General features: G+C 38.7%; 1 long non-coding RNA gene across 1 annotated transcript; it reads left to right on the top strand.

Moving 5' to 3' along the window:
• Positions 1–2115: 2115 nt before the first annotated feature.
• LOC109268340 (uncharacterized) lies at positions 2116–5773 on the top strand. The gene is made up of 4 exons (XR_002080596.2): positions 2116–3087; positions 3184–3294; positions 4121–4242; positions 5306–5773. It is a non-coding gene; the product is annotated as an uncharacterized LOC109268340 (long non-coding RNA).
• The last annotated feature ends 3665 nt before the right edge of the window (positions 5774–9438 follow it).

The following is a 9438-nucleotide window of genomic DNA, read 5'->3' as shown; positions in this document are numbered from 1 at the left end:
ACAGTTGATGGTAATTCCAATCAAGCAACAAAGAAATCCGATATCCATAATTCACAGTAATAACTTCCATTTTTTACTCACTATATTTCTCACATTCTAAAACCCCTTACCCTCCTGTTAAAAGAAAAATGTCCATAATTTACTGATCTTCTGGCTTTTATTCAGCAATTCATGAATCGGGCAGCATCCAATCTAGCAGATAGAAAAGGTCTCCCAGAAGCTGTATAAAATGAGAGACTTTCACAGGCACAAGGAAGCAGACACAGGGAAGTCATACTAGGTAGAAACAGATTGGTTACTGCAAGGTTACTTTCCTTACATGGCACAAAGGGAAGTCTCAGAGCCAGGCTGGGGAACTTGTGTTGAACAGGGAAACACAGATTACTTGCCTAGGCCTTCCTTTTCTGGGAGAACCAAGCATAGAAATGTAGTTAAATTTTGGGTTACTGACATGAGTCTTAGCTCTATGTTGGGCCTAATCTGGTTGCTTTGACAATTTTTCACCCTACTCTCAACTCTCTTGGAAAACTCACAGAACCAGCATCCATGTAGCCCAGGACTTTTTTTCCCCTCCTCTTTTTTCTGCCTTTTTTCTAGTTTCTTTCTAAATCAAATTTATCACTTCTTTAATAATTCTTTCTCCTCTTATTTCCCATTTTTACCTGACAGAAGTTCAGGAACTGAACTTGCTAACTCAGAGCCCAGAGTTTAAAAATGGGACATGAGATCCTGGATGTTATGGGGTGCAAACAGAAGGTACTATTTTGTTTGTAACTGAGGGTTTCACAGGTGGTTAACAATAATTGATCAAGGGTAGACAAAGAGCTAGGATTCTCCTACATTGCTGGTAAGAGGTTAAATTTGTACAAATTTGAAAATATGTTTGGAAGTACTCCTAAAACCAAATATATGCATACCCTGTGACTGACTCAGTGGTTCTTCTCCATCAACAGTAGAATGGATAAATTGTGGCTTATTCATTCAACGGGATACTCTACAGCGATGAGAATGAATGAACTATTGTTTTACATCCAAATGGATGAGTCTTACAACTATAATAATAAATAATATATGATGTAATGGCAAATAAAATCATTGGCAAAAGAAGTCTCAAAACGTTATGATTCCATTTATAAAGCTAAAAAAAATGGCAAACCTAAAATACAGAGTTAGAAGTCAAGAGACTTGTTCCCTTTGCAGGAGGTAATAAAGGTGGTGAAGAAAAGAACCCTTGAGCTACTGATAATTGTTTCAGATACTAGTTACAGGAGTATAGATTTCTTGTGAACCTCTATCCAGCTGTACAGTTAGGATTTGTTTGTTTTTCTTTATCTGATGTACTTCAAAACAAAGTTTTTAAAAAGTAGACTTCCTGTTTATAATAAGGGCAGTCTGGGTTATTCTACAGGCTCTTTTGTTAAAAAGATCTAAATAATGAAAGATTGATGCTTTTAAGGAGAAATTTTTACTCTTTTATCTAAGAGTTGACAAAGGATTAAGGAATAGATTCGAAAATGAAGGGAAAATCTGGTCAGGCATTCTAGCAGAAAGCCATTTTTAAGCTACTTTGCCCTGAGGGCATTTGTCTAGCCCAAACAAAAAGAGCTTTGATTGCCTTATAGGATAAAGCTGACAGAAAAGAGGGCAGAGACCTTGTAAAAGCTGGAGTTTTTGCCAAAAGATCCTCCTCAAATTCAGCTTGGTTGAACCAAAGTAGAGCTGCTTTATCTAGGATGCAGCCCAGGTTCTAAATGAAGTGTTAGGGAAAGGGGCAGGGTCTGACAGTGGAAGCAAAAGGGGAGCGAGAGGGGAGTAGACTTTTTGAGATGTTTGCCTCGAGTGGGGTAGATTTGGTCAAAGGCACTGTTCTGGGAAGCTCTTTTTCCTGGTCCTGTGGCTACAGAATGTGGGCTTTTCTTGGAGCATTTTGGTCTCTGCCCATTGGTCCTTTGCAATATGTATTCATTTTATTTCCTTTTTTTGACTTGTTGCACTGGCTAGGTTTTTCAGCACTGTGTTGAATAAGAATGATGAGCATAGACATCCTCTACCCAATCTTCGAGGAAAAGCGGCTTAGTTTTTAACCATTAAATATAATGTTAGATGTAGATATTTGATATTTTTTTAAACCAAATTGAAGACGTTTCCTTGTATTCCTATTTTTGGAAATTTTTATCATGAGTGGGTGTTGAATTTTGTCAAAAGCATTTTCTTTACATATTGATGTAATCATATGATTTTTCTTTTCTAGCCTGTTAATACAGTAGGTAACGCTGATTTTTGAATGCTGAACCAGTCTTGTATTCCTGAAATTAAGCCCACTTGGTCATGTATGTAATTCTTTTATATATTGCTGAATTTGATTTGCTAATTTTGTCAAGAATTTTTGCGTATATTCATGAAGTACATTCATTGATTTGTAGTTATTATTATTATTTTTCATATTGTCTTTGTCTGGTTTTGGTGTCCAGGTAATACTAGTGTCATAAAATGAATTGAGTCAAATCATTGTGTTGTCCACCAAAACAATGGTATATGTCAGGTACATATCAAACTTAGGAAGTTAAAATTGAAAAATACCAAATAAATGAATTGGGAAGTATACCCTCCTTTTCTGTTTTTTGGAAGATATTGTATGTAGAATTGTTGTTAACTCTTCTTTAAGTGTTTGGTAGAATTCTCCAGTAAAGTCATCTGGACCTGTAGATTTGGGAGGGGTGTTAACTATAAGTTTAATTTCTTTAACAGCTGTAGGGACACTAAGAATATCTAATTAATGTTAGATGAGCTGTGGTAGTTTTTGTTTTTCAAGGAATTGGTCCATCTAATCCAAGTTGTCAAGTTCATATGTGTGGAGTTGTTTGTAATTGCTGTCATCTGAATGTTTGCATATCCCCCCAAATCATATGTTGAAACCCTAATGCCCGATGGAATGGCATTGAGAGGTGGTGTCTTTGGGAGGCGATTGGGTTGTGACAGAAAAGGTTTCACGAATGAGGATAGTACCCAGATAAGAAGCTCTAGAAGCATCCACTGCCCTCTTCCACCATGTGAGGACACTGCCAAGACCTCCCAGCCTCCACAACCGTAAGAAATAAATTTATGTTGTTACCCAGTCTGTGGTATTTTGTTATAGCAGCTCAAATGAACCAAGCTGGTAATATTCCCTTTCTATTTTTTTAGATGTTGCATCTCTGGCCAGCTGACTTCATTTGCTCCAAGTCTGGGACATCTGAGGCGTCAAAGAAAATCCAGGCAACTGGGCCACCGTGTTGTTGCTCAGATCCCTGGCTGGTCTGCTTTCTTCTTTCCACCTTTCAGTCTTATGTTTGTTTTATATACAGTGTCAGGGTTTTTATGGTACTTAAGTAGCAGGAGGAATAAGGCAAAGTTGATCTACTCTATATTCCTAGAGTGTAAGCCCCCATCTTTAGTTTTTGATGTTAGTGTGTGGCTTATGTCTTGCTAAGGTATTGTGTCCAAATCATTTTTTTGACAAGATAAAATCATTTCGTGCCTATTACTGTAAGACCGTTGTTGTCCATTTGGCAAGTCTTACTTATATTCAGTGGCCTGAGATGCTTGGTGAATACAACTTCTGAATATGTGGAAATATTTTAAGATTGATTTAGAGCAGACTACTTCTATTATAGCAACAGATTTGCCCTCATTTTTATTTGTGAGTATTTATAAATAAAAGTTTATTTGACAAATAAAATATGGTAGTTTAATTTTTCGAAGGCAGTTTACAGACAGATCTGCTATAGGATAATTATAGGTGTTTCAAACCTGGATTTGGTTCCATGGACAAATGTATAAGTAGAAGAGAAACATTGCCAGGAAGGAGCATAAATGTGCATTCAAATGACTTTAATCATTAAATTATACTTTCAGTTCTTTCTGATAAGAATGTCAAATCTGTCTCTCACAGTTAAATTGATTGGCCCAGTAATCTGAAATAAATGGTCTGAGATTGTGAGTTTACGTTTTAAAATCCTTTCCATTTAGCCAGAGGGAGAGACCATATTACACACATACTTCTTCTATGAAAAAATATGACTATTCTGCCCGTTTTAATTTTGTTAATCAGTTTCCCCCTGTTATTCGCATTGCTTTATAGCGGTTTTCATAAACAATGCATTGGCCTACACCAAGGATTATTAGGTGTTTCACAGCACAGGTGTGAGACTTCTTGACATCTCCAGTGTTAATCATCATTGACTCAGTGATCCTTGTGCAATGGTGAGTAAAGCTAAGGGGGGGAATGTAGGCTTTTAAATTGTGAAGCAAAATCATCGTTCTGGGATTTTACTGGGAATCACACATTGGGTTATGAAATGTCAAGAGGCCCAAATATGAATTTAAGTTAGAGCTTTACAAAGTAACATTAAGTTATCCTCTTAATGCATTTTAATATAATTTCCTTTAGTATCCTTCAACATCCTCTAAGCCCATAGTGCTTCACAGTTATTTTAAAATCAATCCCTAAGTCAATATCCTTTCTTTGTAATTTTAGTATCCTCCAATCTCCTAAGAACAGCTGCAAGCTGAAATGGTGTTGGAGAACTGTGGCAAAAATCTAATAAAAAAAAATGGCTTCATTTTGCAGGGAAAGGTGTATTAGGTAATTGACAGAGAATGACCAGGAACATGGATGCAGGAGTAGGTCAGACAGATTGAATTGTTAAGTATTTTCAACCCACTGTAAATGAAATTTTGAAATCAATATGCCATTTTTGTTGCATAAGCCTGTTAAGGACAGAAGCAAGATGGAAAGATGTAATACTGATTTGTTTAGCCGCTAAAGCAAGTGGAAGTGCTGTGTGTAAAAGTTCCAGGATCTCTTGAAAAAAGCAAGTTGCGCTCTTACATAATTTTGCTTTAGAAAAGGGTATTTATAATTGTGTATGAGATAATTGTGCATTATAGACTATTGCAATGCACATGATGCTAATTTTTCATCTTGGAACATCTTATTGACTTTTTTGTTTGTTTGTTTCTTTAGGGTTGCAGTGGGTTTTCCGTAACAGCTTTTTTTTTTTTTTTAAGTTTATTTTTTAGTAATCTCTACACCCAATGTGTGGTTCAAACTCACAACCCCAAGATCAAGTTGAATTCTTTTCCAACTGAGCCAGCCAGGTGTCCCCCATAACAGTTCTAGGCTAGACACAGACTTACTGAGGTTTCTCTATGCTTTATCATGCTGCATGCAAATACAGGAATTCTAGGCAGCCGTGATATCTCAAGTACATTTGGTTCCTTACCCAACAGCCATTTCCCTCTTTTTTTTTTTTTTTTCCACTAGGCCTCCATATTTTTTGGGTTCCACTCATTCTTTGCAGTCCGGTGCTTAGAGAAGAGATAAATCCTGGTAAGGCCCTTTCTCCTAGCCAGTGATCTGTTTAGAGATGTGACTATCAACCAGTTTGGCCAAGGAGACATGGGAAATATGCTGGAGGAACTTCTGGGAAGATTTTCCCTGCTTTCAAAAAATGACACAGGAGGGAGGGAATCATCTGTTCTTCTGAACATTGTGACTGAATGTGACCCTTGAACTACTCATGGATAAGCAGAAGATGGAAAGGACAGACCTGATGACAATACTGAGCTGCTGAATTTGGAATGAAATTGGGGGCTGCCCTACACCCAGACTTGTTGGTGAGATGTTACATCTCCCTCTGTTGAGGCCTTTTGGGTCAAGATTCTTTATTACTTGCAACTGAAAATCCTGTTAAAATAGTATTATATTACAGCAGCCTTGGCTTACGTAACATCTTCCGCTTAGATGACATATATAAGATTTGTGCTCGATTCTCTCTTATTAAGCATGATGCACTAGTCACGAAGGATTAAAGAAAAAAAGGATAAGATCGAAATTGCTTTGTAGCTTTGGAAAACTATCAGGACTTTCCATCCCATTGAAAGCAGGCTTCTAAGGATGAGTTGCTCTTGTTTCCAAATGATGTGTGGTGGTGAGAGGGAGAAATGACAGTGATGGTGTCACACAGGGTGTCACACAGGGTGATGGTTCTTCTACGAAGCCTGGACGATGAGGCTGGAGAACTGGGGTTCTGTGGAATCATGCTATTGCTGCAGGTGAGCTTTTTAAGGATAAAAAATGAGGGGCGCCTGGGTGGCTCAGTCGGTTAAGCGGCTGACTTCGGCTCAGGTCATGATTTCGCGGTTCGTGAGTTCGAGCCCCGCGTCGGGCTCTGTGCTGACAGCTCAGAGCCTGGAGCCTGTTTCAGATTCTGTGTCTCCCTCTCTCTGACCCTCCCCTGTTCATGCTCTGTCTCTCTCTGTCTCAAAAATAAATAAACGTTAAAAAAAAAATTTAAGGATAAAAAATGAGAGTTAGGGGAGAATCATGGAGGGAGGCGTCTAAATTAAATTTTCTCCTCAAAATAAAGCAAAGGGGGTTACAGGTTGGAGGGATAAGGGAGAGGTCCATAATTATACATAATGTTCCGGTTTTATTTTATTAAACAGTTTGTTTAATGTTTATTTTTGAGAGAGAGAGGGAGACAGAGCATGAGCAGGGAGGCGCGGAGAGAGAGGGAGACACAGAATCAGAAGCAGGCTGTAGGCTCCAGGCTCCAGGCTCCGAGCTCTCAGCACAGAGCCCAATGTGGGGCTTGAACTCACGAACTGTGAGATCAGGGCTTGAACTCATGAACTGTGAGATCACAACATGAGCAGAAGTCAGACACTTAACTGACTGAGCCACCTAGGCGCCCCTGTAATATTCTGGTTTTAGATGAGACTGAGCCCATGGCAGGCTTTATGGCAGCATATGTATAGGCCTCAGGGATGATCTAGTCCAGATTTCCATTCAGAATTCTTCCTAAGAGAGAAATAGACTCTCAGCTCATGAATTTCATGAAGTAAACTGATTCTCTCATCAGTGTCTTTCGGGATAGCAATGTCAAGCACGCTAGATCCATTCAAGTTTCTGTTCAGGGTTCTGAAACAAAATACTGGATCACAATACACCAGAAGTAGCTGAACAGTGATATATGTTTGTTTGTTTGTTTGTTTGTTTGTTTCTTTCTTTCTTTCTTTCTTTCTTTTTTGATGTATGTTTCTCAATGTTGCCCATTTCCATCTTTATCTCCACAAAATATCCTGGGAATGGAGGTAGACTTGCAGATTCTAGCAATAGTGAGAAAAGGCCAGAAGGATCTGAAACCTCAGAAAGAAACTGGAAGTGAATGAAGTAAACTGATCAGAGAGAGAAGTGGCCCACAGCTCCCATTGTCTTCCTGAGGTACAGGTCAGAAGTAGCATGTCCCCAGAAGATTAAATTCTTCCTGTAGACACCAGCTTCAGTGCCTGAGAGTTCCAGTGCCTTTCCTGACCCCCTGTGGATTTCAGGCTTGTCGAGCTAAGCCCCCATGATTGCATAAGCCAATTCCTTGCAACAAATCTCTTTATATAGATCTCCTACTGGTTCTGATTCTCTGCTTGAACTTTGATTGCTACACAGTCATGAAGAGGAACTCTTAAAAGCAGCTAGAAAAGAAAAAAACATTATGCCCAGAGAAATAAAGAATGACAGCAGATTTCTCATTAAAACACACAATTGAGAAGATAGTTGTACATCTTTAAAGTAACAACAACAAAAAATTGCCATTTGCATACTGTAATTTATATATTCCAGCTTTTTTCACTTTGAAATTATAATTTTTTATTTTTTATTATAGGACATAAATTGTATAAAAATCCAATTATAACAAAATAATCGGTGACTTTCTTGAAGCAAAGGCAAGAGATGTAACTGCTATGGTCTCATTAGCCAAGTGTCCTCAAAATTCATAGACTGAAACCTAATGCCCAAGGTGATGGTATTAGGAGGTGGGGCCTGTGGGAGGCCGTTAGGTCATGAGGGTGGAACCTCATGGGATGTGTGTCTTATAATAAAGATATCAGAGGGATCCCTCCCACCTTCCATGCAGCAAGTAGCCAGTTTGTAATCCAGAAAAAGACTTTCACCAGAACCTAACCATGTTGGCACCTAGAATTTCCAGCCTCCAGAACTGTGAGAATAAATTTCTGTTGCTTCTAAACCACCCAGTCTGTAGTATTTTGTTACAGCAGCCTGAATGGACTAAAACAATAGCTTTTAGGGAGTAATTGTGAATTCCGTATTTTTTCATATTAGTACTCACTCAAATATTATTCATCCAAACAGTATTGTCCTATCCACAAAGCCAGACATGCATGATAATAATTAAATTCCGTCATCTTTGATATTTTGCCACCTTTCAGTCCCAGCCAACCATAGCTTTATATACACTTTTCAATTTTTATCATTTCAAAGGTATATTTGCAAAATATATTTGTACAATAAAACCTTGTGTTTAACAATTGGTTGGCTTATTTATTATGTTTAAAAATTTAAGTGTGTAATGTGTAAGCATTCATTTGTACCCTTCCCTGAGGCCCCCAAAATGTTAGGGCCCACAGGAGGGACTCTCTCAGGTCTTGCTCTGGTACTGTGCTATGGAAAGTCACCTGAGTGTGAACCGTCCCTAGCTAATTTCCTCTCCTTCCCTTCCTCTCTCTTGTTTTTGTTGTGGAAAACTGGGCACAGGGTGAAAAGAATCTCCTGGAGATCAGTTTACACACTTTCCCTTCCCAATAGAGAAATAAAACAGTTGAGGAGCCCTCCATGTGACAGAAGAGGCATCTGTGAAGACCATACTGTACTCAACAACCAGCAAAAAGACTGGTTGCCTTCCTAGCTCCTACCCAGTCCCCAATGCTGGAGGATGCCTAGAATTCCACCCTTAGAACTTTATTTAAGGGGCACCTGGATGGCTCAATCAGTTAAGCGTCCGACTCTTGATCTCAGCTCAGGTCATGAGCTCATGGTTCGGTTGGTGAGATAGAGCCCCACGTCCTGTCATCGGGCTCTGTACTGACAGCAAGGAGCCTGCTTGGGTCAGTCCCACTCTTTCTCTCTGTCCCTCCCCCATTCACACTGTATCTCTCAAAACAAATAAAAAAAAAACACCTTTATTTTAAGGTTGGAACCATTCTCTATCTTTGTGTGTTGGTAATTCAAGAGATTTGATTTGGGGAAAGGAGCAGAGAAGACCTGTGTTTCCAATGCAACAGGGCAGATGAACCACTGGGAGGCTGAGGTAGAGATGAGGGGAGGTGGGAGGGAGATGAGGGGAGGTTGGGAATCTTGGCAATTTTTTTTTTTATCTCAGTGTATAGCAAATTTTCTCATTCTTTTTTGCCATTGTGTCATTCATAGCTTTATACCTCAATATCTGGTGCATAGTTAAGCAAATGATAAATATTGAATTCGTGAAATATTGAATGAATGAAAATAAAGGGACATTTTTGTGCTGCTCTTGGAAATTAGCTGAGCAAGTTATTATATACATGTTTCAACACGTAATATAGATAAATTATACAAAGCCTTCT

The sequence above is a fragment of the Panthera pardus genome, unplaced genomic scaffold (genome assembly GCF_024362965.1).
Source record: "Panthera pardus isolate Hobbes unplaced genomic scaffold, ASM2436296v1 HiC_scaffold_24, whole genome shotgun sequence".
NCBI classification, from domain to species: domain Eukaryota; kingdom Metazoa; phylum Chordata; class Mammalia; order Carnivora; family Felidae; genus Panthera; species Panthera pardus.
Note: the sequence above shows the minus strand (reverse complement) of the source record. Positions and strands in the feature narration are given on the sequence as shown.